The sequence below is a fragment of the Alosa sapidissima genome, chromosome 8, assembly GCF_018492685.1.
Source record: "Alosa sapidissima isolate fAloSap1 chromosome 8, fAloSap1.pri, whole genome shotgun sequence".
Lineage (NCBI taxonomy): Eukaryota > Metazoa > Chordata > Actinopteri > Clupeiformes > Clupeidae > Alosa > Alosa sapidissima.
In genome coordinates, this window is record NC_055964.1 from 17258719 (window position 1) to 17266724 (window position 8006).

An 8006-nucleotide genomic window follows, 5' to 3' on the forward strand; every position below is an offset into this window, starting at 1 on the left:
ACACACACATCTTCCAAACACACACACACACACACACACACACACACACACACACACACACACATACACAGCACGCAGTGAGTAGTGAACACACACAAAGCACCGAATGTCTTAAGTGTAGCCCCAAATATAATTTAAGAAGTAGACTGACAATTGAGGTAATGTTCAGGAATCAAATGACAGATCATGCATGCATGTTTAGGCACAGTGTAGGCCTTATTCTCTGACTGAAAGTACACGTAAATGTGCATTTACATAACAGTATTTACGAAATGTTTTTATTTCGTAAGTCCCAAATGCTTTCAGCTCTTGTTGATGTATCTACACACAAACATACTGCAGCTGCACCTGGGGAGCAGTTGGGGTTAGGTGTCTTGATCAAGGGAACCTGAGCTGTGAAGGTGGACATGGGAGAGCGATGTTCGACCACTCCCCTCGCCCACATTATTCCTATCAGTCAGGGATCTAACCGGCCACCCTTGGGTCACACGCCTGATTCCCTATCCAGTAGACCACGGCTGCCTCATTTGGCAATGAGGGAACAAGTCTCCCATTTAGACAGAAATGGACATATGCAAATGGGTATCCACTGTTTTTGCCCATGTAATTGGTAATTTGGCTTTTCCCTTTCATCTAACACATGTGCATCTACTATGGCTTGGGCTTTTACATGCTCATTGTGGCTGCTGAACATGAGTGTAATAATAGTCTCTCTCTCTCTCTCTCTCTTTCCTCTCTCTCTCTCTAGACCTGTTCTGCCTCCTGCATACAGGAGAGGTTGGAGAAGCTCTAGCTGCTTCACACACGAGGAAAAAAAAACAGAGGAATCGTGCCGTTCTTTTTCTCCCTCCATGTGGAGGGTGAGTGTGTGGGTGCTGAGGAGAGGAGAGGAGAGGAGAGGAGTGGAGAGGAGGGGAGAGGTGAGGATGGTAGGGGAGAGGTGAGGAGAGGTGAGGATGGTAGGGGAGAGGAGAGGATGGTAGGGGAGAGGAGAGGAGAGGTGAGGATGGTAGGTGAGAGGAGAGGAGAGGAGTGGAGAGGAGAGGTGAGGAGAGGAGAGGAGAGGAGAGGAGTGGAGAGGAGAGGAGAGGTGAGGAGAGGAGAGGAGAGGATGGTAGGGGAGAGGAGAGGAGAGGTGAGGATGGTAGGGGAGAGGAGAGGAGTGGAGAGGAGAGGAGAGGAGGGGAGAGGAGAGGAGAGGAGAGGAGAGGAGAGGAGAGGAGAGGAGAGGAGAGGAGAGGAGAGGAGTGGAGAGGAGAGGAGAGGAGAGGAGGGGAGAGGAGAGGAGAGGAGAGGAGAGGAGGGGAGAGGAGAGGAGAGGAGAGCGGTGGTTGTGCAAATGGCTAGCAGAGCAGAACAAAGGCAGCTGAGCGCCGGGCAGAGAGGGGCTGTTTTATCTCTGCTGCTCCCCACGCCACCACACACCACGTGTAATTAGATATGATGGGAGAGCAGGGAGACAGCTCGCCCTCTCTCACCATTGTTCACTCTCTCTTTCTCTCTCTCTTTCTTTTTCTTTCTTTCTTTCTTTATTTCACTCTGGCTATTTTTCTCTCACTTAGGATTCTTTGCCACTCTGTCAAACCTTCTTTGGTTCTTTCTGTGCCCTCCTGCCCAGCTCTCTCTCCTTTTCTATCACTCTCAAGAACATAGTATCTTGATATGACACTCTCACCCACAATATATATTCCTCATTCAACTCTCATAGTTTCCCCTCCCTCTCGTTTTCACACACACACACGCACGCACGCACGCACGCACGCACACGCACACATATCATTATCACTTTATATAACTGTATTTTAAGTGCAACAAAAAAAATCCATCCCTCTATTTTCCATCCCTAATCAGCATGGTAGAGGCAATGCATTTTCCCCAGTGCCATGACATAGACCTGGCCCGTTCTGGTGGCACATTATCGGATGTAATCCTTCTGCATTAGCTGAGATGCTGTAGTCCGGGTCAACCAAGCAAGTTCATGACCTAAAGGAATCACATCGCCATTTGACCCCTTCCACTCATTTAGTCTCCCCAGCCTCATTTGCAAATCCACTGCTATCCCCTGCTCACTTACTCAGATGTGTATAGTGTACTGTGCAAACAGACTCAATATCCGTTACAGTAATCCAACCTGAAACGGCCAACCCCTACAAAGGTAAATCACCCATATAACAACATGAGACGTCTCAAACATTCCCCTCTCTTAGTAATCCTATTCACCGGCATCTCTGTGGCCTCTCAGCATTATCTGAGGGTGGAAGTGCTTTAGGTAACTGAGCTCTGAGAAGGTTCATTGGTTATGACTGTGGGGGTGAGCCTGTGAGAGATAACAGAATGACAGCGGGGGGGTTAGAGGGTGGTGGTGGGGGGATCAAATGCCACCCAGTGCCCTTGTGGAGTATAGCACGTGCCCCTGAAGATGACAACACTTACCACCATGCCAGAATCAAAACAACAGCAGGAGTGGGAATAACAATGACAGCAACAGCAACAACAAAATCCCCCAGTTCCCATTCACCCGACTCGCTCTCTCTCTCTCTCTCACTCTTGCTCTCCCTTTCTTTTTTACTCATACCCCCCACCCACCATTAATGGCAAAAACAAGAGCGATTTCCTGGCTGAGGGAACTAGGTCAGCGTTCGAAATCCAGCGAGATTCCAACGAGAGGAGGGGAAGGGGGCTGTTAATCTTGTCTCGCGCTCGCGCTCTCACCCAGATATTCAATTATCTGAGGAGGTCAGCATTCCCAGGGAGCACCGTCAGGAGCAATAAAGATAAACTCACACAGCGCCGCCGCTGTGTATGCACACAATTATTCAGCCTGGGCGAGCAGGCAGCCCCTGCTGCTGCTGCTGCTGCTGCTGATGGCGCTGGCTGGCTGTATTTTTTGCGAGCCGCTGTAAAGGCCTTCCGAAGGTCTGGGTCCGATGTGGCGCGCTTGACATAATGTATCCATCCGCGTCCTCTCCTCTCCTCCCCCGCCTATTTTTAGCCGACGTCATCGTTTGTGTATGTAGCAACATGAGGGGAACTGAGAGCTGATTACGTATACACTCTGTGTGTGAGTGTATGTGTGTGTGTGTGTGTGTGTGTGTGTGTGCTTGTGTGTGTGTGTGTGCGTCTGTGTGTTTGTGTGTAAGAGCGAGAGAGAGAGAGAGAGAGTCTTTGTGTGTGATCACACATCAGTGCAAGGTTATCGCTAATTAACATTGCTGCCACAAATGGATTGCAGGTTAGAGATTCTCCACGGGATGCCTTGGCATGGTGTTATTTGTTTACAAAGTATCCCTGAAGGGATTTGATGTGCCTCTCTCTCTCTCTCTCTCTCTCTCTCTCTCTCTCTCTCTCTCTCTCTCTCTCTCTCTCTGCACAAGGCCAAGTCATCAGTCTTACGAGTGTGATGTTGGGCTGAGTGGTGCAACAATGGATGCACTGCTCTCCAGCGCCTGGGTCTGTTTCATAATAGCCTAAGTGGCTACTTATATCCTCTCTGCTAGAGCATGAGATGTTGATTAATGACTTTTATAGACTATTGCTGGTGGCTTGCAGTTTCCTTCTGCCTCTTCCTCTCACTGAACCCTCCAGCATTCAGTATATTAGTGAGCCTTCATGTTTACTAGCATATAGACACACACACTAATATTTAGGATTCATTTACACAGTTTGTTTTTTTAATGTGTAATCTCTGTCTATTTCTTTCAAGTCTAAAGACGCCCTCCAGTCAAATTCTCATTACTAACCTTAACATCTGCTGTTAGCATGTGCTGTTAATGTGTGATTATGATGTCTGCTATGTTTTACAAAACATATCATGAGCGAAATAGAAAGTCAATGTTATTGCCAAGGATTTCTGCTTTGAATTATCGTTGACCAAGCACAACCTCAGTATTCAAATTCAAACTGCAGTCCTTTGAGGCCATCATAAGAGTGCTGAACCAATCCTGAGTACTTTGGGATGGGACAATTCTTCATAAAGACACAGACAAGCGGTGCCATCCCTATGTTCCCCGGGTCCTACATTCCCTGGGGAACATAGGTACGCTCCCAGACAAGCTAGCTATAGTGTCAGCTGCAACAGCCAGTAACAGGTGAACAATGTGTCGAGCGCAGGCGAAGCCGTATAGATCCCAATTATTCTCAAAATGAGAAAGAAGGTGTAAAGCTACATTTAAGTCACTTCTAATTCAGGTAAGAAACTTCTGACTGTACAAAACACGTAAAAAACTTCTTACTGTATACTCTAGTGTAGATGAACCCAGAAGAATTGATGTGTAATAAACAGCTGGAGTCCGTCTTAAAACATAATGTATGTATGTAATTCAGCTGTTTGTGTGCTATAGATGAGAGTAACAGTAAGTGAGGCGCCCTGGGTGTTCTTCCACACAGCTCATATTTCATCATGGATTTGTAATGGAGCTTTATTCACACGCGTGTCAAAACCTGTCAGGGTGATTGAATAAGTAAGTTGATCAATGCTCTACTAATGGAGGTAATAGCATGTTATTTTCTCACTGAGGGATCAATGAACCGTCAGTATGGTTGACTGGCCAGTCGATAGAACTAAACATGAACACTATTTGCTCTGAATAGTTAAGATTGTTGACCTCTCAAAAACCTATTAATTATATTAGTCAAGCTGTGAATTTTTCATTATGGATAGCAAGGACATGGATTTGTGGTTTTTATATGGAAGGGTGAAAGACAAGTATTTCATATCTGGCATTTGTGGGTTTTTTTTATTTCTGCTTTTAGTGGCTGTGAGGAGAACAAATCCAAATTAAATGATCTTATGGCCTCTGCATATCAGGATAGAGCACTGAGCACAGAGCCAAGATTCTTCACGGATGAATTCCTGGCCTTCCATAAAGCATGCTTCTCAAGAGGCTTGTCTCATGGTAATCCGGCATTGATGGAAAAAAATCTGGCAGTAACAATCCCTGTTGCTTCGATAACCGCAACAAATGAATCAATAGAACTGCTGAATGGCCCCAAAAAATGTGTCAGGCTTATGCTTTCAGTATTGTCCATCCCTGGAGACAGGTGGACTTGAGCACTGTCCGATCTTTATCCCCGCTCTCTTCCTTATCCTAAACAGGCCAGTGCAGCTCAAACGTAACCTGGGGGGCCCTGAAGTGAGTTTGGCAAGCCAGAGGTGTGGATTTATGAAGCATAATTAGCTCTAATGACCCCGAGGCTCGCTGTTTTCTGACTGTCATCAGGTTATGTAAATGTTTTCCTACAGCCTCTAATAAATCCAACGAGTGTATTTGTTGTAGAGAGCATAAAGAGAATTGTTTGGGGGTTGTTTTCTGGGGATATCTGGGAGCTATCATAAATTAATCAAATTTAAACAAAGTGTTTTTTAAACTTTTTCAGACCAAGGACCACTAAACCAATAAAAAACAAAACTCACGGACCACCTAGCTCCCTGAATAACCTGGATAAAACCACAATAGGCCTGTTTCAACAGTGCATTACACAAGACTCGCAGAATCATCTTCATCAACTGTTTACACCTTGCTTTTTGTGTCAGGTGGTTCATTTGATTATATTTTAACTAACCCGAATCTTGACAGTTTGATGCTAGTTACTTTGTTACTATTAAGCTATTAATATTCCACATTCTTTTTCAATGTTTCATTATTTTTCATATAAATTAAATCTGACTAGTTACATATACACACTGTTGCAAAACTGTCAACTTGTAGTCTGTCAGGACTATTAAACACACAATTCAAATAACACTGTTTGGCTATTTACATACTAGTTGGTTCAATATTGCTCATCTATGTGACTTGCAAATTTGCTTTGGAGTCGAGCATAGGCAGTTTACAGTAAGAAACACTGATATAAAACAGGACATTTTACCACATCTGTTCACTGACCACTAGGGATACCTTGCAGACCACCACGGACTCGGTTCACGGTTCACGGTTCACGGACCACACTTTGACAAGCACTGGTCTACAATAAACTGGACAGAAATATCCATGTTGTTCAAACAACAAAACAGATACCACAGCTTCCCAGCTCAATCGACTCTCTTTTTCCACCATACCCTCTCAGGAGAGAGAGAGAGAGGGAGAAGGAGGGAGAGAGAGAGTGTGAGAGGAAACAGATGTTACGCTGATGCATGGACTGTGAAGTAGTTTTGAGTGATGATCATTAACTCTGGTTGATATCTCAGTCAGACCATTTCACCGAAGACTGCCATCTTGTCATGCCCCTAATGGCAACTGTGGCATCTGGGCCAGATTCAGATCAAATCTGGACCACCTCCGGCCCGGCGTCCACTCTCTTCTGGTTTTGCCTCTAAGGTGTTCTTTTGACAGGATCTTTATAGGCATCAATGCCTTGACTTTAAATCCAAACTCCAAATGTGGTTGGCGTAAAAAAGTTGGCCTGAATGGATTAAGCGGTCTCTTCTTGTATAGGTGTCTGGATCAGTTTAAGAAGGAACTCTCACTGCCAAATATTTGCACTCAAACTTAAGTGGGCTACCGAAGTAGACTCACAAATATTCTCTCATGTGGTTTGACACATTTACACAATATCCTTTTTTTTAATTCTTGCCCTCAATGGGGGTCAGGGTTGTTGAAATGGGGCCCGTGTGTATGTATGTGTATGTGTGTCTGCTCACGTAATTTAAAAACCTGTCAGATTTATTTGGGATTTTCATAGAGAGGTAAAGTCACCTGTTTTCAGTCCTCGATCACCTGTATCTGGGTCAAGATCAAAATCTGCAGGTTTGACTTACTTTTTCACTTTCTTAACATTGTGAAATAGGGAAGAGTGTCTGCAGTCTCCTCCTGCTCTTGTTGCTTTGTTTCAATGCACACAATCTATTCTAAGAAGTAATACACCAAAGGCCATTTTGGATTTTCATATCGGAATATGAATCCTGTTATAAACAAATTGTGTAATGAATGATGATGGTAGTTAAAGTTCATCACATGGCCTCAGCCAGAGAAGCTCACTGAATCTGATTTTTTATATGCAGGGGCCTCCTGTGGTTGGGCAAACATTTGGCAATCATCACAAGAATTTTTTATCTCGGCCCACATGTCGGCACGTGCATTTGGCTCTTAAATGTTTAACCTGACCTGGTCTGTGGAGAGAGTTCCCACAAGCCAAAGCTGACATTGATTATTGGTCTCATATGTACCTTAGCCTTGCCTTTGTTTAAATTCTCAATCAGTTACTCCTACAAAAGAATCAGGTGCACAGAAAAATGTCAGCTACACAGCTGCATGTTAGTGCGATGTTTAGCAAACTATTACATTGATGGAACTGTTGCATCTTACGCTGACACAACAACTGACCTGTGTCCATATGTGTGCATATCTCTTTGTCTAAAAAAAAACAAAAGCATACACCCAACATCCAAGGTTAGCAGCCCTGCTATTTCTCAGCCACTTCATCCACTCAGGCATTCATTCATTAACCAGGCTCGTACGTCCTTGCATTGAGCGCCAAGTCGCATGTCCCAGGGGTGAGACACAGCTGCTACTGCTGCTGCTGCCGCCACTGCTGCTGCTGATGGTCGTTCGTTAATGACGGGTGAGTGGGGACGGCCAGCAGCATGGCTCTTGGCCTGAGCACCTCTAAGCTCCAAATACAGGCAGGAAGTATGATCCTTATTTTGATTTATAAAAAATGTTTTTTTGTGGGCTTTTTGTTGTCCTGGCCTTTATTGGACAGGATAGTGAAGAGTAGACAGGATATGAGTGGGAGAGAGAGATAGGGTGTGGGTTAGGGAAGTGACCTCAGGCGGGATTTGAAACGGGGTCCCTGTGGGCACGTTGGGGCTTGTATATGATGCTGGACGCTGACGCTACTGCTGGGGGATCCTTTAAATGTGGAAAACAGCCTTGGATCCAGCTAAATCGTCCAGCTAAAGCCACCAGAAAGCAAAGCTGTGTAAACTGTATCGACCTCTGTCCTCGTGGAGTTGTGTTGTATGTTCCTCCAGGTGCGGATCGCAGAGAGGAGGCGCAGCCCTTTTA